At 37.7% G+C, this 22961-nt stretch overlaps 1 long non-coding RNA gene and 1 pseudogene across 1 annotated transcript in view; both read right to left on the bottom strand.

The window, feature by feature from the left end:
- Positions 1-1749: 1749 nt before the first annotated feature.
- On the bottom strand, positions 1750-2743 carry LOC101705004 (coiled-coil domain-containing protein 122 pseudogene; annotated as a pseudogene).
- A 12672-nt stretch (positions 2744-15415) lies between these two features.
- Positions 15416-22961, bottom strand: part of LOC147824468 (uncharacterized) — a 54718-nt gene continuing 47172 nt past the window's right edge. Inside the window, exon 3 of the long non-coding RNA XR_015442192.1 lies at positions 15416-15552. This is a non-coding gene — a long non-coding RNA (uncharacterized LOC147824468). The remainder of the gene's footprint in view (positions 15553-22961) is intronic.

Raw genomic sequence — 22961 nt, 5'->3', positions numbered from 1 at the left:
TATCTCTTTTTTTCCTATTATCTATCTATATTGTATTTTGCTCTTTGTTTATAGTTTGGGTTTTTCATATAAGAGAAACCACGTGATATTTAAGCTTGTGTGTCTGATTTATTTCACTTAACATTATGCATTCAAGGTGCATCCATTTTTCTACAAATAACTCATATGTATCTTTCTCTATGCCAGAGTAGCACTCCGTTATATGTAAATACAAGAGTTTCTTGATCTACTCATCTGTTGATGACTATATAGTCTTGGAACTTCTAATTTCTTCCTGATTTCTTCTGTGACTGATGATTTGAGGGTTTTATTTAATTTCCATGTGTTCACATAATTTCTGTGGTTTCTTTTACTATTGACTTCTAGTTTCACTGCACTATCATCTGATAATATGCATGGGATAAGTTTGACTCTTTCAAATGCTTTATAGCCTAGCATGTGTTCTGCAGAAAATCCCATGTGCTGCTTAGAACGATGTATATTTTGTTGTTGTTGGGTAGAAGACTCTAGATATCTATTAGATCCATTTATTAGAAGGTATGGTTCAACTCTGATTTCCTTGTTGATTGTTTTGTCTAGTAGATCTATTTGTGACATTAAGGTATTAAGGTCCTCCATTATAACTGTGTTAGTGTTTATCTGATTTTTTTTTATGTCCAGTAGTGTTTATTTTACAAAGTTAGACACCCGGGTGTGCAGTGCATACATGCTTACAATAGATATCTCTTTCTGTTGAATTGTTCCTTTAACCAATATGTAATGACCTTCTTTGCCTCTTATGATCACTTTTTGAAATTTATATTGCCTGAAATCAGGATAACTACTCCTGCTTTTTTCCAGATTCTCATAGAATGATGTTTTCCAAACTTTGTGATTTTTAATCTGTGAATTTCCTTTTGGATTAAATGTGTTTCTTTTATACAGCATATTATTGTGTTTTGTTTCTTGGTCCACTATGCCAGCCTCTGAATTTTGATCGGGGAGTTGAGACTGCACGTCGAGAATTATTACTGAGAGGTATTGACTTATTCCTGCTGTTGTATTATTTCCCTGTTGCTGGTCCCAACCACTTTCTGCTTAACAGCTTGTCCTGCCTGATGTATTCATTCTATTAGATTTTTTTTATATTATCGACTTTATAATCTCTTTCTAGGATATATAATTTTTTGTACTGCTGGTTTGGTGACCAGAAATTTCTTAAGGTGCTCTTTATCATGGAAACACTTTATATCTCCATCAATATTTAAAGAAAGTTTTGCAGTATATATAAGTCTGGGATAGAAGTTGTTATCTTTTAGGGCTTGAAACATTTCAGTTCAAGCTCTCTTGGCCTTTAAAGTTTGTGTTGAGTAGGCTGCTGTAATTCTAATGGGTTTACCTTCATAAGTGATTCATTGCTTGTTATTTTGACAATGATATGACATAGAAAAGTTCTCTTATTTAATATCTCAATGTAAATCATTGAAAATTCAATTGTTTACGTTCTTCTAAATTTTTACTTTGTAGAATAGTGACTACAGGATGGTTATAAATGGGTATTCTGAATATAATATAGCCTACACACTTGAAATATTCACAGAGACTCTTCCACTATTCTCCTATAAGGATTGCTATTTTCTATCTAGTGCTGTTCATTATAAGGTCAGAAAACTACTTTCACCCATAGATAGCTGATTTTTAAAAGAGAAAATATACCTGTCATTAATACAGGCCTTTGACAGTGGTTGCTTATTGTTAAGAAAGATTTTCTTAATATTCTGTCCCGTAAGTTTGGTTGACATGATCTCTGTTCCACATTGCCCTATGGCAGTGTGAATCTTTCATTCCCATGGATTTTCTTAGTTCAGTGGCAGGTTTTTCCAGTTGTTGAACGTTCCACTGCCATTGTCTTCTATTTGACTGAAGCTGGTTTGCCTGACAAATCCAAACGCTTCAGAATTGCACCATATCTCTTATGCTGTGCCTCTATTTCTTTTCTTAATTTTTCATGTGTTTTTTTTCTTCTTCAAGAAAACAAGTTGTTTCACAGATAGTCTTTTACAGTTAGAATTTTATTCTTTAGCTGTGAAATATCTTCCTGTATTTGTGTTATTCTGTTTCCGCCTGGATTTTGGAGGTCTTGCCTAAGTTCCTCTTTCATCATCTTTAGTGTTTTAATGAGATCTCTTTTTTCATAAAGTTCAGTCATAAATGACCATTTTCTTTTTATTTCACCCAGACTATCTTTATGAGCCCTTATTTTTACATAATATGCATTATATCTTTTCATCTGTTCACCAAATCTTCTTGAGCTGTTGCTATATCAAATTTAAGCTTTATATTTTCTGCATATAAGGTCTTGATTTGAATTTCGAGGCATCCACATTGAAGTTTGGAATTCTGTTTCTGTTTCTGTTTTTTTGGTACCAGGGATCGAACTCCGGACCTTATGCTTGCGAAGCAGGCAGCGGAACCACTGAGCTAAATCCCCAGCCCTGAAGTTTAGAATTGCGAATGGCAGCATCTTGCTGATAAATTTGCCTCTCTGTTTCTTTAGTTTCGGCAGACTGCTGCTATTTGCTTTTCAAGTTCATGAAGTTCATTCTGTAAATGGAACACAGCCGTTTTGCTTTGTTCTGTTTCCGATGTTTGTGATTGTTGTTGCTTTGCAACTTGCTCTAGAGCATCAGTTAATGAAGATGTGTCTTGCTTACACGTAACTTCATTAAGAACTCCCTTGCCGTCATTCTTCCCTTCTTTGTTGCCTGACATTTTCTGTCTGTACTCTCCTCTTTTTCCCCTTTTGGTTCACCTTTTTTATTCCGCTCCTTTCCGGCGACTGCCCGCTTCCTCCCCGCGGAGGCGCCTGGCTGTGGCCAGAGAGCCCTCCGCAGCTCCTCCTGCTGTTCCTCTTCCTGGGCCGGGCGGTGACCGCTGGCCCGGCGCGCCCAACCAGGAACTAGAAGTTTTCTTTTGTTGTTATCTGAGGTTTGATACACCTCATTTGTCTGTATGTGCAGTGCTGTCCCGATATTTGGAAAGTTTTCTGCTATTTTTTCTGTCAACGGGTTTTTTATGCCATTTGTGCTGTTTTTTCATTTTCACTCTTTCCAATTAATCTTATATTAGTCCTGTTTACATCATCTAGCAGCTGTTGATACAGTTTTCATGTTCTCGTGTTGTTTTAAGGCATCTCTGAACAACTGGTCTCTGACATCAGCCTTATCTTCTTCTAATTCTGATATTCTAGCCTCACATTGGTCCCTTCTGTTGCCCATACTTTCGATATAAATTTTAATCCCTTGCATTTCTGTTTGGAACCATTTCATGGCCCCTAGTTCTTTGCTAAACTGCTCACTTGGGTTTTATATCATTCGGTTTAGCTCAGCTACCTTTCTTTTAGTGTCTTTATAAGCTCCCTGATTGTTTCTGTAATAAACTTCCATTATCTGATAGGCTGTATTTCCTGTGAGCCTGCAGAGCTCCTCGCTGATCTGGTTTTTAATCTCTTGTTGTCCTTTCAAATAACTCAGCTGCGTGGCATTTCTTTTCCTCCCCCTCAGTGCCCCATGGATTGGCTTTGGGGATTTAGGAGTTTTGAAAAGCATTTTGTTGTCCCACATCCTTTGTTTTTGTTTATTTTGTTTTATGCTTGGGGAAGCAGTCACTTATAAAGACTTGGTTGTCAGTTTGGACATTTTAGTCCGCTTTTTAGTGATGCACTCAGGGTATGGCTAACTATAGTCCTTGGCCTCTGTCCCAAAATCTGATCACCTCTCTTAATATGGGACAGGGCGCTGAAGTATGATTGTCCCAGCACCCAGTTCTCCAGGAATGGACCACAATACTGTTAATGTCACAAAGGTAATCTCAGTATTGGTATACAGAAAAGCCTCTTAACATCAACCATGAGACCCTGGCAATATCAAGTAAATGATCAACAGTAATATTGTCTAAGACAAACTGAGTATTGATATACCATAAGAACCAATAATGTACCACCCTTAACCTTAGACAAGAAATCTAGAATTTCAGGATAAACTTTAAGATATACCCAATACTGACATATAGAAAATATCTACTAAATGCAATAACTGTACCACTATTAATGAGAGAAAAGAATTCAATAGTAGTATCATAGAGTTAACTCTTTAGAGGTTAATAAAGCTTTGAGACTATACTATTAAATATATGGGGGATTGGGAATGGAAGAACTCAAAAAGAAAAATTTGAAAAATTAAACAATGGGAGATAAGAAGGAAAGAAATGTGAAACAAAGGATCCTATTATGAGATAGAAAGATATTTATAGAACTAGGTAAAGGCAGCAGAAAAAAAAAGCCAATGAGAAATAGAAAATAAAACAAAAAAGGGAGAAGAAAGAAATAATATAGAGAATTAAAAATAGAAAATTTAGAAGGAAAAAAGAAAGAGAAAATGGGGAGTAAGAAAAAGAAGAAATGAGTCCCAAAACAGAGAAAAAATCTTTTTCTCTCCATATTTTTGGATGAGTTGTTTCCTTTTAAGATCCACAGCTTTGGAGTCCATCAAGCCTTGGTATGCTCCACCTAGCTTTGTGGCCTGTGGGTTTGTGAGGTTGTCCCCTATTCCAGACCCCCGTTTACCCCCAGGCTATGACAATGTCCGTGCTGAGACATGTCCTTGCTCACATTAGTGGAGAGGAAAGGCAGTCAGAGCTCAGGTCTGTGCTGAATGTAGGCAGCAGGGGAAGGGATCAAATACTTCATGCTGGCAGGCACTTTCAGACCCAACTGTTTCTGAGCACAACTTAAGCTCCTTGGGGTTAGGGGCCTGTGTCCTTCCCACCCTGAGTTTAAACCCTCAGGGCATCTTTTCTAGCCTGCTCCCTGTCTGCAGCCATCTCCCATGGCTGTCCCTCACCCAGTCACTGTAGGAGGATAACACTGGGGTCCTTGAAGTGAAGTGGTTTTTGGTTGTTCTGAGTCTCAGATTTATTTACTTTTTTCTTGTATATGTTTGCAGTATATAATGTTTACATTCCTTGCATGGAGTTGGCGCAGGTACCTAACACGTCTTCATTCCTTTTTTCATCCCCTGTCCTTTCCTTTATTATGTGTAAATGCCAGATTTTCTTTATCCGTTCCTCTGTTGATGAACATAGAGGCTGCTTCCAAGATTTAGCTATCAGGAATTGTGCTGCTATGAAGAGGGTTGTGCGTGTATCTTTGTAACATGATGTCATTAACTTTTTGGAAAGCTTCCTAGGAGGGGAATAGCTGGGTCAAGCGGAATTTCCAGTTTTCGTTTTTTGAGGAATCTCCACACTCATCTCCATAGTGGTTACACTGTACTAGTTTACATTGCTACCATAAATGGAAAAGTGTTCCTTTTTCACCACAGCTGTGTCAGCATTTGTTATTATTTGATTTCTTAATGGCGGGTAAGTTGGAATCTTACTGCTGTTTTAATTTGTATTTCTGTAATGGCCAGTAATCTTCAACATTTCTTCATTTATCTATTGGCCTTTTGTAATTCTTCTGTGCAGTGTCTGTTCATTTCAGTTGGCCCTTTCGGGGGCCTTTTATTGGGGAGGCCTAATGTTTTGAGTTCTTTGTGTATTCTAGGTATTAATCCTCTTTCTGCAGGGGAAAACTGGTCATCCACATGCAGAAGATTGAATCTAGACCCGTACCTCTCACGATGCACTAAACTAAAATAGAAAATGAGTATAAGACTTAAATATTCCCTTCCAGAGATGGCACCTGATCAAGCATTCTGGTGGTATGGTAGGTACCCAGGCTTGACTTCCTTTCTGGCTGCTGCCTGCCATGTGGAAGTGGTTCTTTTATAGCACAAGCCTGGGCTGTTTTTGCAGTTCACCAAGGCCATTTCTCCTGCATGTCCAAGCCCGGGGTGCTTACCTTGCTTCTGGGGAGCCCAGTTTCCTTCCTGTCCCTTGAGCCTTCAGATCCAGGTAGAGAGTCCAAATGATTTCCTTCTTTTCTCTGCACTGTCTTTCCAACTTCTCTGTATCTTCTAATTTTTCCTGTCAGTTCCATCCCAATTTCCAGGGATTTGCTTCTCTTTTTTCATTGACTAAATTATTTTCCAGTGTCTGGTTTCTGGGTCTCAGAAAGGCTGAATTTTGCTACCAATTTTGTTGCCAGTTTCCTTCTCTCTTCTATGTGTTAATACTCATAGGATACCAGTGCAAAAGCAAACATATAACTCTTAAAAAGCATATATAAAGCATGCAGACCTTCAATTTAGTTTTTAGCTAAGTAGTGTGAATTAAGATTGAGGAATTATATTTTCCAGGAGAAGATAAGAAGAGATGCAAATAGATGCAAGAGTCCGTGTCACCTTGCTGGGTGGGTAAAACAGCAGAGGTGGGGCTACAACACAGAAATCTAAGACATTTAAAAAATGGAAAAGCATTTGATTAATGGAGGAGAAGAATAGTTCTCTTACATCTTTGTTTTGGTGCTGATTTGTAAGAAAAGATTGACTTAGTTCCCAGGAAGTTCTTGCTCCCTGTAGGGTCCAGAGGAGGAGTCTAGAGAGAGACAGCTCGCTCACAGGCTCACGAAGAGTCAACTCATGTGGCCAAGAATCCCAGACAAGGCTGGATGCAGCCAAGGTGAGTGACAAAGAGGCAGGGAGTGAGACAAGCGGAAACTGGAAATCTCGGTGTGAAATGCTGATTCATTCCCTTGTGTGGGCAATAAATCCTCTCAAGGGAATTCCAAAAATGTCCTATTATTTGACCAAGTACAATGCCCACTTTGAAGAGGGGTGCATGCATTGTTATGATTTCTTAAAACAAATCCCATGGCATAATTCATATATTTCTCTAATAATAAACAAGGAAAGAAAGAAAATTCCAGGAACAAATGCTGGGCTTTGAGTTGGACAGAAACCACTGACTGCATATAAGATCTTGCATACAGGATCACAGGTAGGGTTGTGTGCCTTCAAGGCAGTCATCATTTATGTGAAATAGAATTTAACTGTTGGTAGAAACAACTACCTAAGTAGAGATCAACAGATAAGGAAGTCTGTGTAAATATGAGGTATATTTTGTACCACATCAGGTATTGAGTAAGTTACCAGGGGAGACAGTAACTTGAGAAATCAGGTATCTGAGGAATTTTCCTAGAGGAAGTCAGATCTTCACTCTATGACTCTGACATACCTATTAGTTCATTTGATGAATTGTTGAAGAAGGATAAAGTCAAGCTGGGGAAGAAGGAACTTTAAATAATGCGTGATTCTTTATAACTCCAAATGCAACTTTATAGGATTGGTTAGAGGACTATAGGATTTAATGAATGCATGTGTTTTTAAGGCTAGAATGTTTCTGCTCAGGGACATCATTTGTAGTTTGTTAAACAGGGTGTCCCATTTCTATGAAAAAAATAAGCATCAATACTGTTCTCATACTGATGTTTTAAAGAACAAATCATTCCAGATGAATAACACTTTTCTGCAAATATATGTCCCCAAGTGGTGTATGCATATTGGTGAGCACTCACCTGAGTCCTAAATAACAATAAGAATGTCTGAAGTTAAACTTTATCATTCTTAGTTGGTTTTAGCAGTCTACTAAATAATGCAATTTTGTCATCTCTCCAACCTTGCCTTTGAGTGAGGATTTGATAAATGTCACTTTGAAGAAGGTGAAGAAAGTGAACTATATTTAATGTGACAGATGTAAGGAGGTGTCAGCTTGAAGATTTGAAGTCAGGTAATCCTTTAGCTCCTGCCTCTGTGAACACCTATTGATCATCCAATTCTCTTGCGACCATGAAATTGGGAGGAAAAAACTCTGAATAAGGGTACTTTGGTTTGTGCTGTTGAAAAGACTTCAGGTTTTCAGTTCACCTAACTATTATTTATTTTTATTTTATTTTTGCTTAGTGGAACAGTAGAAGTATATTAAATGATCTTATTCTCAAATCCTGCTTGTTGAATAGAAACAGAATAATGAATTCAGAAAGTTATTTTTGAACCGAGCTGATGTCACAGTTCTAACCTGCTGAGCCAAAATTTATGTTGAGACATAAAAAGATAACCAAGAAATAATGTCTAAGATTAAAAGTACATCTGATTTGATATGATAGGTTCGTTTTCTGAAGAAAATGCCCTCCATGGCTCTGGGAGGTCCTCCGGCTCTATGAGATTTTCGTTAGATATTGTCTCGTCATTTACCCAGAGGTGCTGGGCAGGAGCAGAACGTCCCAGTACCTGTTTCAGGATATTACACAGGGTACTTCACTTCCTTGTACCTTCAGGCCACAATGTGCTCCATGAAGAACTAATTTTCCCTTCAAGCTAAATGTGAAGTTCAAACGATGACTACAGTCAATGAAAGAAATATCTGAGTTTCATCTTTTTTTAATTCCAAAGCATAAAGGAAGAATAGAGTCTATCAGAGGTCTCTGCCTTCTCTGTATTAAAAACAAAACTAAAAGGCAGGAGTCATGCCCTGAAATTGAACTTTCAGAAACTATTTTCACAGAAGCTTATGCTCTAGATTTTATTTTCAACAGGGAGAAAAGTTAATGTCATGAATGAATTGAGTTAGGAGCTTTGAAAAATAATCTCTTTTGACAAATCTGGTTGACAGCAAGTTTCTTGTTTTGATTTCTTCTCTTAATCATAGGAACAGCAAGTATAGGGCTTTACAGAAGGACCTTCTCAGTGATATACAAGGTCCTTCCTAGGCATTTTGAGATTAAGGAGTAAAAGAAAAAAAACGACTTCACTGTGACTGGGAAGAAGCATTGAGCACATTTTTCCTACGAACCCCTTGGAGTCACTACCCTCAGTTCCACTTAGATATCCATTAGTCATGGTTCATGGTTAAATGATCAGTAGATATTTTTCTAGATAGTTTTTGTGCTTTGTCATATGCACAATGTGTTGGTTTTACTGCAACAAAAAAATGTTCATTCAAATGTAAAAAGGGGACAAAAATAAGAAAAGGCCAAAGACTTGCCTCTCAGATGAGCTTGATATAATATTATAACCAAATTCCAATGAACTAGGGGAGCAAATTATATAACAGTTTAGGTAGTTTGTTCAGATCTGGAATGTACCTGAGATCATCTCAATTGCTAATGGAAGCTTTGGGTTCTCAGATATTTCCTTCAGAGAATGGAACACTAAAAATAGTTCTTCATACTAGCACAGCTGTAATCATAGACACCATAAACAGCTGCCCATCTGCTGGGTTTACAAACAAAGACAAAATAAACAAGGGTTTATCTTATTCTAGCAAGGCTTTGTAAGGAAGGTCACTTTCCATGGCATCCAAATATACGTAACAGCTTGCTGATTATCTCTTTCTTATCAGATGAGAAACAGCTCTTTCACCAAGAAACAACTGGGAGAGGAACCCTGCTCCACTGCTGGTGAGAGTGTAGACTGGTGCAACCACTGTGGAAATCAGTATGGAGATACCTCAAAGAACTAGGACTGGAAGTCCCATTTGACCCAGCTATTCCACTGCTGGGGATCTTCCCCAAAGAATTAAAAGAATCATACCACAGTGATATATGTGTACCCATGTTCATAGTAGCGCAGTTTGTAATAGCTAAAACTTGGAAACAGCCCAAATGCCCATCAACTGGAGACTGGATAAAGAAAATGTGGGGTTTTTTATAAAATGGAGTACTACTCAGCCATAAAAAATGAGAAATTAGAGACATTTATAGCTAAGTGGATGCACATTGAGGCAATACTCTTAAGTGAAATAAATAGGACACACATGAATAAATACCGAATAGTTTCTCTGGTGTGAGAAACTGAAAGTGTAAATAAGGACTAAATGTATAATAGGTAATGTGAAATAGGAAGAAAAGGGGCAAAGGGGAAGGAAGTGGGAGGGCTAGGGGAAAGGATAGAAGGGAATGGGATTAATATGAGAAAATGGAAAAATAGGAACAAAATCTTTGTAAATAGGTAGGACTGGAGGCTGGAGGGCTGGGCAAGGGTGAAAAAATAAGAACCAAGACAGAATATGTAAAGGTGCAAATTTCCAATGATGAATGTCATTATATTGTATACCTAAAATGTACCAATGATTAGAATGAATAATCGATAATGTAAAATAGGAAGAAAAAGGTCCAAAGGGGTAGGGGTAGTGGGAGGGGCAGGGGAAAGGAAAGAAGGGAAAGGAAAAATGATGAGAAATGGAAAAAATGGAAATAAAGTCTTTGTAAATAGGGAAGGGTGGAGGGCGTGAAGGGAGGGCTAGGAATGGGGAAAAAATAAGAACCAAGATGCATTATGTAAAGGTACAATTCCCAATGAGAAATGTAATTGTGCTGTATACCTACAATGTACCAATAAAAGAATTTAACACACACACAAAAAAAAGAAACAACTGGGAATGCTCCCTAAGAGGTTAGTTATTCTTTAACACTAGCTAATAAAATTCCAAGTCTGGAATACCTACAGTCTGCTACAATGGTGGAAGCTCAAACAGGGTCAATAAATTGCTCAGAAAAATAAAAATAAGTATGACTTCAGAGGTAACATTTCTCTCTTGTCAAGAATTCAGGCTCATTATTTTCTGCAAAAGTCATCACAAGGTACAACCAATCCCCTCAGTATACTTCAGCTGTAGCTTTCCCCTTGCAGGTCCCAAAAGAGTAGAAATCTTCTTTCATCACAATATCTTCAACTGGAGTTGTCGGCATAGTCTAATGGAAAAACTGAGAATGGGAATGGGACTTAAAGTACATTACTGCAGTACTTTGTCTATCCATGTAGCTGACACTTCCTGGCTCCACCTCATTTTCTAGTTCTTTGTTCCCCCAAAGAAATGGTAAGTTTGGTAGCAAAACAGATCTCACTCACCCCCATGTCTCTCCAACTGCTGTCCCACAACATCACAAGGTAACTACGTGGATCTCACGCTTTGCCTCATTCTTGTTCAGCACCATGCACCCACTGGTACCCAGCCAGCAATAGTAGTGATGTTGGTGACAGTAAAATAGTCATCATTGTAGTGGCAATTAGCATTATTTGGCTGCCTTCGGTACACCAGTCATTGTGCTAAAGCACCTTCTATATACTATCTAATTGCACCCTAACAACTACTAGGCTGTAGATGTTCTTTTTCAAAAGAAGAAACTGGGGACGGTAAGTAGCTCTCTTACGGTCACACAGCTCATCGTCGATGGAGAGCCTGGACTTGTACCTAAGAAGATTAACTCGAAAGCATGCTGGTTTTGACACTTCTGACATAATACTTTCAGCAAGTTAATAAATGAAGCAAAACAGGAAACTACAAATTGCCATTCTCAAGGTCTGCCTTGCTGTTAGCACATTCTTTGGTTTCCAGGATGCCACTATTAAAGAGATATTATGGCTCATACTAACACTTGGAAACATATTGGAGTTTCACATATGTTCCTGGAAAACTAAGAAATAGCTCCCTAACTTCCCTACCTTGGAATTTGTGTGCCAATTTATGGTAACAAATGTATGTGTGTCAGGTTGGGTATCCCATTTGGAAAAAACAGAGGCCACGATCCATCCTTCATGTACCTCCCAAAAAATATACACAGAAATCTCAAAATAAGCCCATTAGTGCAGCAACAAACAGAGAGTGTATTACACATTTCTTCACACTGGTGAGTGTGAAACCTGTCTGGGTGACAAGAAATACAAAATGGCAGATATTTTATTGTCACCAAGCAGGGTAACGAGGAATCTCCTCTGCAGTCTGTAAGTAGAGGTTACACAGTGTCCAGTGGTTCAGTCCTTCCTTATTGCAGTGGTCCTGGTGGCTGACCCAAAATGCACTCTGCCACTCACATCTCAATCCAGGAAGACAGAGGATGGGACGTGGGTCCCACAGTCTCTTTTGAGGACAGAGAAATGCTGGAATGAGTGAGGGGACAAAGACGCTTTTTTGCTCTGTTTTTCACACCTGAAAAATAGAGCAGAAAATGTTTCCAGGCTACAAGAATTTTTCCTGAAAGTCATGATGCAAGCGTGATTTAAATCTTTTTATTAAGTCATCACGGCTCTTTGTACTGTCAAAAGTATTTTTATATACTTCACATTTGATATTCACCAGCATCCTGGAATTCCAGTAGGGCTTGTATTAACTTCCTTTAACAAGTGAATGAGCTATGATTCAGAGAGAGCACATGACTTGCAATTATTAAAGACACGGCTAAGACCGAGGTCCCCTGAACTGTGTCTCAATGCTTTTCCCCTTATCCATAATATCTGTGGATTGGGTATCAGTAGCAGAGTGAAAAGGGCATGAACTTTCATTTCAGCTCTGCACCCTCCTGCTACAGAGTAACCATGTCACTTAGACAGCCCACCTGTACCTAGAACACAATAGATGCTCACAGATAATTTTATCACTGTAGTCTTCGCTCTACATCAGGCATGTGTTCCCGGAGCTACCTGGTTGCCTGAAATGACAGATAAAACAAAACCTATATCACTGTGTTTTTCCATGCTCATGCATACCTATAATAAAGGTTAATTTATAGATTAGGCAGGCATAGTGAGAGGTTAACAATAACAACTAATAGAATAATTACAATAATATACAACTCTAATAAATGTTATGTGACTATACATAACATTTATTATAATGTTATGCTTGGTGGTTAACCCCAAAATACATTCTACCCCAAATGATTAGCCATGTTATATTAGTCAGCTTCGAGTTACTCAAAGCATCTCATTATACTTCCACCTTCTCACTTGTAGGAGATACGTTATAGCTTCTCTTTGGCATATCTGAATTGTCAACATCATTATTCTTACCCTTCAGGGACATTATCAAGCAAAATAAGAGTTTCTTGAACACAGGCATTGCAAAAGCATGACAGACAGTCTAATAACTGAGACAGCTACGAAGTGACTAACAGGTAGGTGACATAAACAGCGTGGATATGGCTGGGATGGCATCAGATTTCACCATATTACCCAGCGTGACACACAACTTCACAATTAGCAATTGTTTATTTCTGGGACTTTCCATTTAATATTTTCACATTATAGATGACCACAGATAAATGAAATCAGACTACACAGCACTGTGGGTAAAGAAGACTACTGTACTTTTGCTGTTATTACCAGTGACCATCCTTACCCACAATGGCTTCATTATACTGATCCGCAAAGGCACAGTCTTATATTGGAGAGTGATTATTAAGCATAAGTTTTTGCTAAATTCAAACAAATAACCTTTAGAATATTTACTTATAATGAAATTGTATCTGATTTTTAACCATCATTACCTTTAGCCCTTGGAATCATAAATGGCCTCCCCATGATTGAGTACGTTCATGTAGAAGCTTTTATTATTTGGTTGGTTGCTTAGTTGTGCAATTTACTTATCAAGGAAGTATCAGGGGGTAAAACTGGCCCTAACCAGAATTATCATACTCATTAACTACTAATTCCTGGAAACAATCAAATCTTAAGGGCTTCCTACACTTTATGGGCTCTGGCGAGACTGAGGTGGTCCCAGGTTGCTTCACTGGTATGATGTCTACGTAGGGCACAAGAAGGGCCCTTAGGCTAAATCCTGTTTCTCTTCTCCCTGGTCTTTGTGTGAGCTAAACCCACCAGGCAGCTCTATCTTGGCCACTTTGGTATTAACTTGATTTGGGTTGGCCCCAGTCCAGCCTCACAATACTAGAAAAGCACATGGGAGAACTGGACAAGGCAGCCGTTGCAGAAGACTGCAATACTGATTATGCTTGAAGCAGGCTACAAGCCATGCAGGCTATGAAGAGTTAACCTCACAATTGGCTTGTTTTGAGAAATGAGTCCAGCCGAAGCCTACATGCCAAAGTCAGAGTAACTTGCACCCAAACTCTGTTTTCACAGGTAAAACCTTCTTAACTAGAAAGCAATGTTAAATTATAATCATGTATTTTGTCTATTCTGTTCCTAATTCAAGAATGCTTTGTCTTTTTTTATAAGCCTTGTATCCATTAATGTCCATAGAAACCACATGACTGCATACTCACATGTTGTACTGCCCTTGCATGTAGCTTTTCTTTACCCCCAATTGATTACTAGTAAAAATTAGTGGCTTGGACTGGCCAGGGCCTTTATTGGTTGCACTGGCATTGGTTGTCCTGGCACCCTGCTTTCTGTCTTTCTTAATTCTGTCTTTTAGTTTTTTTCTCAGGCCTATGTTATATACTGAGCAGGAGACTGAAGCCTACTGCAGAGATTTCCAGTAATGTTTCAGGGGCCTCCATTAGTCCACCATAACAATACATGCTGATGACCTCATTTACTCCTCCATTGAACATCTGTGTAGAAGAATAAAAAATTTCTCTTCTTACCAATTTTTCCATGGCAAATGTAGTAATAACAATGAGTACAAAACTTCAACTAGTCCTAAGGGTTTTAGTTAGAATGACCAGCCGACTATCTCTACCTAAGACAGAACTGGTTTGTGCCTATTGTTTGGTATAATTAATAGCTCTTTCCTCCTTCCTCAAAAGTTTCCTAGTTTGGACAGTTAATTATGAGGTCTCCCAAGATTAAGTTGCTTAGGAAGTGACCATCTGTTCATTGGTCTAAATACTTTTTGGTTGAGCTATCCTCAAATCACCACCATGAAGGTTCTGTTGGAAGAAAATCATCAATGCATTTTTACAGGGATAAGTTATGTGATATTTCACTTCCATTCCCTATCCCAGCAGAAATGTATCCAAATAACTGTTTTTATAGGATTGTTTTATGAGTTCATGTAATGACTAATTTCCCTGGCATTAACAAGGAATTAAAAACACAGTTTTTGACTGTGCTGCCCCAAACAACTCTTAGGTGTCCTGGTTCCCTCTCCTCCCACTGGTAGTGGCTGGGGACATTGGGTTCATGCCCCAGGAGTCCAAGAATGGGGTTGAGAAATGGACTCATTTTTAAAAATTAAGTTATTGATTGCATTTTTTGCATTGTGAGGTGATATAGTGATGCTAAGGGCCACGAAATAATAATCAGCATTTAGTTTCCTCTTTTGCTAAATTCCTTTTAACTCTGCTTGTCTTCTCTTCTTCCTATTCTTCTCTCATTTCTCCAACTGTCAACTATTGGCAGTTCCCTATTCCTCTCCCTTTTAAAATTTATTTTACATAACTACAGAGAACTAGAAGTTCCTAAGAAAAATAGCACTCTTACTAAATGAGTGACCTTGATTTGAAAAAACATTTTGAGTTGATAGACTCATCTGAAAGTACATCCAACTTTTTCCAGAGTAAGACACAGAGCCTTGAGGCAGTCATTGTCCTCCTCCTAGGAAGACTACTCCAACATTTCTAGGTTCTTAAATATGTGTATTACATGCAATAAGCTTGCCCAAAATTCTCACCAGGGAAAAGCAGAACATTACTGAATCATTGGCTTTAGTTTGCGAATTGGAATAGATGGAAATTTTTCTGAAAAATCCATTACCTTCAGTAGAGTGTGGAATAGAAGTTGTGAAAATGAACATCCTAGTCTCACTCCCATTTTTCCCACTGCCATTCAATATTGTACTGAAAGTCCAAGACAGGGAAATTTGGCAAGGAAAAGCACTCAAAAGGTGTCCAAACTGAAAAGGAAAGAATAAAACTATATTTGTTTGCCTGTGACATGATTCTATATATATAGACAATCCCAAACAATCCAACAAAAATCTATGAGAGCTAAAAAACAAATTCAGCAAACTTGCAAGTAGAAGATCAACACATAAAAGCTAAGTTGTGTTTTTAACATATCCATAACAAACAATCTAAAAAGAAAATTAAGAAAACAATTCCATTTACAAGAGCATCCAAAAGCAAAAAAATGTAACAATAGAGTTAACCGATGAAGTGAAACCTTTGTACATTGAAAACTATGAAACATTACTGAAAGAAGACCTAAATAAGTGGAAAGGTATCAGTTTTCATGGATAGGAAGGCTTAGAGAAAATATAGGGCTGGGAATGTCTCTCAGTGATATGTACTAGATGTGCTAGTCCCTGAGCTCAATCCCTACCATGGCAAAATGTAATCTTTAAAAGATGGCACTATTTCCCAAAGAAATCTACACTTTTAGAGCAATCTCTATCAAAATTCCGATGGTCATTTTTGCAGAAATGGAAAGCCAATCCTCAAATCTTTACAGAATTATAAGCGGTTAGGCATAGCCAAAACAATATTGAAAGAAGAAAAAATAAAGTTAAAAAAACTCACACTTCCTGTTTTCGTAACTTACACCAAAGTTACAGTAATCAAAACAATGTAAGGTGAGTTATAGCTCGTGGTAGTATGTTTGCCTCTTATACATGGAGTCTTGGGTTCCATACTCACCACCATAAAAACCACAGTACCAGCACAAGGGTACCCACATACCCCAATGAAATAGAATTAATTATGTACAAATCATCTGCAATATATATGGTCAGTCACTTTCTGACAAGGGTACCAAGATCATCCCATGGGGAAAGAATGGGCTTTTCAACAAACAGCTCTGAAAAAAAAACTATGTAATCATGAACAAAAGAATAAGTCTGATCCCCTACCTCATTTCATAATCAAATATTAACTCAGAGAAGATCAATGGCTTAAATATAACAACAAAAATAAGATTATTGAAAGGAAACAAGGGGGTGAATCTTCATAACTTTAAATTTGTCAAGGAACTCAGATTTGACACCAAAAGCATATGTAACAAAAGAAAAATACAGTGCCTCTTTTCGCCCGGCACCATACTCCATTCTTGAATACATCCTATATCTACCCTAATAAATCCTTCTCATGTCTCTTTTAAAAATAAAATTTTTTTAAATTAAATAAAAATGGGTGAAGTGGATATCATAAATATTAGAACAATTGTGCATCAAAGGGATCTTATCAAAAAAAGAAAAAGACAATACATATAATGGGAGAAAATATCTGCTAATCATATATACAATAAGGGCTTAGTATCCAGAATGAATAAACAACTGTTATAGCACAAGAAAAAAAAAGACAAAAACATCCAATTTAAAAATGAGAAAAGAATTTTAATAGACATTTCCCCAGAGAAAATATACAAATGGTTAAAAAGCACATAAAAACATTTTTAACATCATAGGTCATTAAGGAAATACAAATGATAACCATAATGGTATTTATTACTTTCTATCCACCAGATGGAAGAGAGAGACAGAGGGTGAGACAGAGACAGAGAAGGAGGAGGAGGAGGAAAGAAGGAAGAGTGGGAGAAAAGGAGAGAGAGAAAGAAGGAAGGGAAGAAAAAGAAGGGTGAGGGAGGAAGGGGAGGGGGAGGAGGAAAGGAAGGAACAAAGGAAGGAAGGAAGGAAGGCAAGCAATCAGTGTTGGTGAGTATGTGAAGAAACAGAAATACTAGCAGAGTACATTGTCAATAGGAACTTAGAATGTTGCAATCACTGTAGATAACAATTTAGTGGTTCTTTAAAATGTTAAATACAGCTGGGCATGATGGCATAGGCCTGTAATCCCACCACTGAGTGGGGCTGAGGTAAGAGGGTCTCAAGTTCAAGTCCTGTCTGGGAAATTTAGCAAGACCCCATCTCAAAATAAAAATTTCAAAAGGGCTAGGGATATAGTTCAGTGCTAGAGTGTCACTGGGTTCAATCTCCAGTACTGACAAAAAAAAAGCTAAACACAGAATTACTATGTGACCCAGCAATTTCACTCCTAGGTATATACCCCCAAAAGTGAAAACAAATATTCAAAGAAAAACTTGTCCACAAATGTTCAAAGCAGCATTATTTACAACAACCAAAAGGTAGAAACAATTTAAATGTCCATCAAAGAATGAATGGATAAACAAATTGTGGTATGTTCAAACAATGAAATATTTTTCAATCATTAAAAGAATAAAGTACTGATATATGCAACAACATGGATAAGCCCCCAAAATACTATGCTAAGTAAAATAAGCCAGAGATGAAAGATTACATATTATATAATTCTTTGTATATAAAATAGGCAAAATAGGCAAATCACAGACAGAAAACAGATTGGTGGTTTTCCAAGAATGAAGGATACAGGAAGAGGGAGGGACCACTTAATGAGTATAGGCCATTCTCCAAATGAGAAATAAGTAGTTGTTGCATAGCATTGTGAATGCACTAAACACCACCATATTTGCACTTTCATTTGGTCAACAGCATGTTTGGTGAATTTCACTTCAATTTAAGAAAATCATTACTTTGTTGGTAATAGTATATTTCTTAAACTCCAGCCCAATATTTCCAGTTCTTATATTCTCTCACATTAAATATCAGTCACACTGGATTTTTTAAAAAGTAACTGTCAAGAGCTGCAGTTGTGGATTAGTAGAGCACATGCCTAGTATTTATAAAGCCCTGAGTTTAATCCCCAGCACAGAAAAAGAAAACTAAATCATTTTTCAGGGATAAAAACTTTTTTTTAATGAAAACGTATTTCCCTTAAAGCCATCTAATGGTAATAGTCAAAAGAATTGACACCAAAATGGCAAATGATAGTATTTCCCCACTGTTATTTTCAAAAGAAAATTGTGTTCACAATGAAGCAGGAGATTAGGGTGTGGCAAACTGGCTGGGCAAGAGGCTGTGGCCCATCAATCACAGGATTCGGGGACACATTCAGAACAGTTCCCAAAGCTCTGCACCTGGGACCAATCAGAAAAGACTATCTTCAGTTCTTCTCAGGAGACCTCAAGCAGCATTTTGATAGGATGGCCTAAATATGACATCAGCCTGAGGAGTGGGAGATACAAAGAAAAGCTGGCTGCCCTTAAGCTCTTGACCCCTGTGCTTTGTAATCTGCTCTCACTCTGAAGAGTGCATTTCTTTTCCTACTTTTAGTTGGTCACACTCACTCTGCAGAGCATGTTTCTTTTCCTACCTTTAATAAATGTATGCTTGTTTTACCCAGTTCTTTATTCAGGACAAGAAGAACCTAGAAAGAATCTCTAGAAGGCATTCCCAAAACACCAAAACTGAGTAACAACAATACAACTATTGATATGAATCCAAACATGGAAAATTCTTTACCAGAGCCCAATTTGTCAATACCATGTTTATAAGGACTGGATTGTCTCAATCTAACAAAGAGGTAAGAGCCAGGTACAGTGGTGCAAATCCAGCCTTCTTATGAATAGAATCTTCTGTGATCTTTAGTGTTTGGCTTCTTTCAGTTAGCATAATGTTTTCAAGGTTCATCTGTGTTGCAGCATGAGCTTTATTCATTTTTATGACTGAATAATAATTCAGTATATGAATATAGTATAATTTGTTTATCCATTCATCCCTTAGTCTTTTGAGGTGTTTCCACATTTTGGCTACTGTGAATAGTATTTCTATGAACATTCATTCATGTACATGTTTTTATTTCAACATCTGTTTTTTATTTTCTTGAATATATATCTAGGAATGGAAATGCTGGGTCACACAGTAATTTTATGTTTAACTTAGTGAGATACCACCAAACTTTTTCTTCAGTGGCTAAACCATTTTAGATTCCCACTAGAGTATGAGTCATATTTGTTATGTCTTTAGTTTTGGGGTCCATTGTAAATTTATTCTGAAAGGATTTTCAACCAATATGATTTCTTATTTTGTTTCTACCAATTTTTTATATTCTCTACTATTTATAATAACAAAAGGCAAGAAATAAATGTCCACATATAGGAAATTGTGGAAATCCAGCGTGGTAATTAATGGCATAAGTCATTTCAGTCTTGTTACTATATTTAGTAATCTTTTAATCTTCATATAGATAAATAATATATATATCACCATTTCCCAAGTTCATTTGACAAGACACTCTTAAAACTTAGTAAGAAGCTAGGTGTGATGGCACATGCATGTAATCCCAGCACATGGGAGGCTGAGACAGGAGAATAGCAAGTTCAAGGACTCCATAGGCTCCATATGAGACCCTGTCTGAAAAAAAAAAAACAGTAGCAATAGGAGCTAAAATAAAATACAAATTTGAATTTCTATTAAAAAAGAACTCCAAATTTAACTGATATTTTGTGAAATTTTAATAAAGCAAAAAATAAATTGGAAAATAATTACTTTTTAATATGAAGAAAAATGATGCACTGAGTCCCCTCTGCATATAAGATGCAACATAAATAATAGCTAATAAAAGAGCCAATCTGCAATTAAATAGTTTCCATTTCACCCTCAGAGTAATTCTTTGAGGTCTCTGCACCTGATTTTTTTTTTTTTTTTTTTGGTACCAGGGATCAAACTCGGGTCCTTGCACTTGTGAGGCAGGTGGCGGAACCACTGAGCTAAATCCCCGACCCCCTGATTTTTTTCAATCTATAATAAAATAAAAGCTTGGTAAGATTAAATAAATAACCTCTCAAAATGAGCCCAAGTAGTTGGAATTGGAATTTGAACTTACTTCATTATACTGAATCTTAAAAGTATACAGCCATACCATCTTGAATGCACCTGATCTTGTCTGAATCTCAAGATCTCAATAATTCTGCAAAACTTATTAGTATTACCTTTAAAATATTTCTATCTTGGTTCATTTATACCACACACAATATCTCACTTCTCTGTTTGATCTTCCCTTGTCGGCTATAGACTATGGGAAGCAGGTTTGTGTAATATATTGTTTGGTACCTTAAGTACATGAAATAATATGACTAAGAGATTCTGAAGTTGAGGAGCACAGCAGATACCATAGATTAGTAGTCTTCAAAGGGAGTATCTGTGTCAATTTGACAGCCAATAAAAGTCTACCTCAGTGTCAATGACAGATGGAATGTCACATGTGTTAAATAGCCTTCTCATATCTAATTCTTAAATATAAATTAGTGGGCAGAAAAAGCCATGACTAGTATTTTCTTCTACAGAATAACATATAGTATCTCATAAAACCCATTTGGAAAATGAGTCCTTTCCATGTGAGAAAGCATCGGTGAGCAACTTTGCTAGAGAGGAAGTTTGGATGCTTAGGGAGGTAACAGTCATTCATTCTCAATCTGAAGACTCTCCATTTCCCAAAGCTATTTTTTCACTCATTACCTATACATGGAAGCCCCCACAAGTAGTTTTCCTTGGAAAACTTCAAAAGAAGAAGGTAAAAATATGGCTTGCTTTCTGGTCTTTTTTGAAGTAAAGAAAGAAATATAGAGAAGTCAATGACTTTCATTCAGAATCAAAGCTATTTATAAAGAAATGGAATTCCTCCTAAATTCTGATGGAGTTGTCACAATTTGACATTATCTAGAATTAGAAGTCAGTCACCTTATTGGAGAAATGAAAATATGGTGGGGCAAAAGAAGCTAAAAGAAGCTGAGCAGCTACTACGGCTGGAAGGCTCAATGCTCCACAGGTACCAATAATAATATTTTGTCCCCATGGAGCAGCTGTCAGCCAGGACACTCAAAGATAAAGGTAGTCAGAGGTACAAAAGTCCTCTATGTGTTCTTGAGATAGCCAGAGTGGTGCTGAGAGCTTATGGTACAGCAAATTTAGGTGGAAGAAACCCACAGAAGAAACAGTGATGCAGGCAAAAAGAGAAGCTTCCAGTTTTGTCCCTCTGTCCTTTCCCAGACTCTCAGCCAGGGGTCCACAACAGTCCCCAGTAAAGAGCCTCATACCCTAGAAGAAATTTTGTCATCTCATTCAACAAAAGTCCATCCTAACTAACAGCTATGTGCCCTATTAAGATGGGTATATTAGTCTATTTTTATTATGCTAATGAAACATCTGAGCCAGGCTACATAAAGAAAAGAGCTTTATTTAGATCACAAATGGAGGCTGAAAGTCCAAACAGCATGGCTCTGGTGAGGGTCCTTCTTAATGCACTACACCATAGCAGGAGTGCATGTAAATTTCTGTGTCGTCTCTGTCCTCTTATAAAGCTACCAGGATTCAATCATGAGGGCTCCACCCTAATGGCCTAATCTAATCTCATCACTTCCCAAAGACTCCAATTCTAAACTCCATAATCAGGTTGTTTCTGACCTCTTCATAAGACTAACATAAAACTTTGGGGAACAGACTCCTTCATGAGTTGGGTGGAGACACCACATCCAACATAGCAATAGGTGTCTGACAATTTTACTCCCTAATTGGCCAAATGGTTCTCTCAACGGGTATTGCACTTGAATAGGACTCCAGTGTTCCAAAGAGATGGACTTCTAGTAGTAGGTATTGTAGATGAGTAGTAGAGCAAGCCTGGTAGGATAGAAGGACATATTCGGAAGATAGGAAATCTATATGAACTTGGAGTTGATCACCAGACATTCTCCCTGGGCCTGGATTTCATCATCCGAAAAACAAAAGATAGCCAGTAATATCCAGGAAGTCCTCTTTCCATTCTAGCAATGGAAGATCTCTAGAGGACTGTGGTACTCTCCCAGTACTGGAGAGCCAGGGGGCCATCTCTGCCTGTGGGGCAAATGCTGCTGAAACAGGGCATATGACTAGGAAACAAGCACAGGCTGAGTCAGCCTGGAGGTTAGGAAGGGCTGGCCAGCCGGATCTCAGCCCACACTGAGTGAGAACATGTGGGTGCTGGAGAACGGTCTCTCACACCAAATCTCTCACCACAGCTGTCTGTATTCACCTTCCCTGCCATTCTTGGAGATGAGATGCAATGAGCAGAAAAACAGCCGAAAGCAAAGGCAGTGACTAAGCCCTCTAATTATGAAGGGGGCTCTACCACTCTCTACAAGCCATCAGTTTTACTGGACTTCCATGTCTCTTGAGTTTCCTGACTGTGAAAGATGCCATGATTTCCACCTGGAGTCAAATGAATAATACAGTAAAGAGAGCACTGGACAGATTCTTGGGTAATTCTGATTCTATTTCCTGAAAATAAGAAGGTATGTGTTTTTTCTTAAAATAGCAACTTCATCCATCATACACTACAAATTGTCCCTGTGGCTGAAGACCTGTGTTCAACATTACCAGACCTCTTCGCCCGCACACCTCGTTTTAAATTTAAACTTGAAATAAAACTTTTTATTATGGACTTGTTTTTTAATAGT

The sequence above is a fragment of the Heterocephalus glaber genome, unplaced genomic scaffold, assembly GCF_053883595.1.
Source record: "Heterocephalus glaber isolate CG9 unplaced genomic scaffold, H.glaber_assembly_v1.0 deba00001538, whole genome shotgun sequence".
NCBI classification, from domain to species: Eukaryota; Metazoa; Chordata; class Mammalia; order Rodentia; family Bathyergidae; genus Heterocephalus; species Heterocephalus glaber.
Note: the sequence above shows the minus strand (reverse complement) of the source record. Positions and strands in the feature narration are given on the sequence as shown.